The sequence below is a fragment of the Galeopterus variegatus genome, unplaced genomic scaffold (assembly GCF_000696425.1).
Source record: "Galeopterus variegatus unplaced genomic scaffold, G_variegatus-3.0.2 Scaffold5072, whole genome shotgun sequence".
NCBI lineage: Eukaryota > Metazoa > Chordata > Mammalia > Dermoptera > Cynocephalidae > Galeopterus > Galeopterus variegatus.
In genome coordinates, this window is record NW_007731183.1 from 142246 (window position 1) to 144181 (window position 1936).

Below are 1936 nucleotides of genomic sequence, written 5' to 3' on the forward strand. Positions count from 1 at the left end.
GAGTTTTTTTTTTTTTTTTTGTTATACCTTTGTCTTCTTTTGGTATCAGGGTGATGTTGGCCTGATAGAGTGAATTTGTGAGAATGGCTTCTGTTTCAATTTTTTGAATAGTTTGAAGATAATTGGTATTATGCCTTATTAAAAGGTTTGGTAGAATTCAGAGGTAAATCTATCTGTTCCTGGACTTTTCTTGGTTGGGACTTTGCTGATTACTGCTTCAGTCTCATTGTTTGTTATTGGTCTGTTCAGGTTTTTTATGTCTTCTTGGTTCAGTCTTGGTAGATTGAATGTGCCAGAAATTTATCCATTTCCTCCAGGTTTTCAAATTTGTTGCTGTATAGTTGCTTATAAGACTGTAATGACTCTTCGTATTCTGTGATATTGGCTGTAATATCTCCTTTTTCGTTTCTGATTTTTGTTATTTGGGTCTTCTCTCTTCTTTTCCTAGTTAGCCTAGCTAATGGCTTGTCTATTTTGTTTATCTTCTCAAAAAACCAATTTTTTTATTTCACTGATCTTTTGTATTTTGGGGGGTGTCTATTTTATTTAGCTTTGCTCCGATCTTAATTATTTCTTTCCATCTACTAATTTTGGGGTTGCATTTTTCTTGTTTTTCTAGTTCTTTGAGGTGTAGAATTAGGTTGTTTATTTGAAATCATTCTATTCTTTTGATGTAAGCATTCACTGCAATAAACTTTCCTCTTAGTGCTCCTTTTGCAGTATCCCACAGGTTTTGGTATGATGTGTATTTATTTTCATAAGTTTCAAGGAATTTTTTGATTTTCTGTTTAATTTCTTTTTGACCCATACATTATTCAGGACCATGTTATTTAATTCCACGTGTTTGTATAGTTTCCAGAGTTTCGTTATTCATTTCTAGTTTTAATCCATTGGGGTTTGAAAAGAAAAGATACTTAAAATGATTTGAATTTTTAAAAGTTTGTTGAGACTTGATTCGTGACCTAACACTTGGTCTACCTTGAAAAATGTTCCATGTGTTGATGTGAAGAATGTATATTCTGTAGTTGCTGGATGAAATGTACTGTAGATATATGCCAGGGCAAATTGGTCTAAAGTGTATTTTAAATCCTGTGTTTCTCTGTTGATTTTTGCCCTGATGATCTATCCAGTGCTGAGAGAGGGATGTTCCGGTCCCCTACAATTATTATATAGGATCTATCTCATTTTAGGTCTTGGGAGACCAGGAGGCTTCCAGCAGTGGGTTGGTGGCCATCATTCTGCTGGTTGCAGATGTCAGGGGGGCATGACCAAGGCCCTCAGCTCCTCAGTGTTCAGGCTTGGGAGCCCAGGGCACTACCAGCAGTGGCTTGGTGATTATTGCTGGGCTGGTTGTGGATGTCAGAAGGGTATGGCCAAGGCCCTCAGTCCCCCACCACCCTGGCTCTGGGGCCCAGGGCACTTCCTCAGGCAGCTCAGTGGTCATTTGTGGAGTGGTTGCAGATGTAGGGGGGCATGGCTGAGGCCCCTGGCCCTCCCTGCTCCCTGACTTGGGAGCCCAGGGGGCTTCCTTTCCTTCTACATTTTATACGTAATCTTTGGTTAATACTAGTTAATATTAAACTTTGTCTCTGATCTGTGAGTATTTTGATTTTTTCTTTCAGTTCTGTGTTAGGTTATTTGTGGTTCCTGCCACTTAAACTCTGCAGAGGAAGTAATTTGTTTTCCTTTGCTTACTTCTAAGATGGGGGAACTCCTTTTGGGGACCAGAACTTGAGCCCTGTATTTGAGCTAAATTGCTGCTTTGCTGCTAATTCCATGGGGAAGGCTTTTTGTACAGCTCAGGTTTCAATTGTTGACCTTGTTTTTGCTTCTGGGTCTTGTAAGTTTGGTACACCTGGATTGCATGGAAACTGTGGTCTGGGCCTGAGACTTTTCAGCAAACTGCACCCCCTGCAGTTCTATATTCCTGACCAGT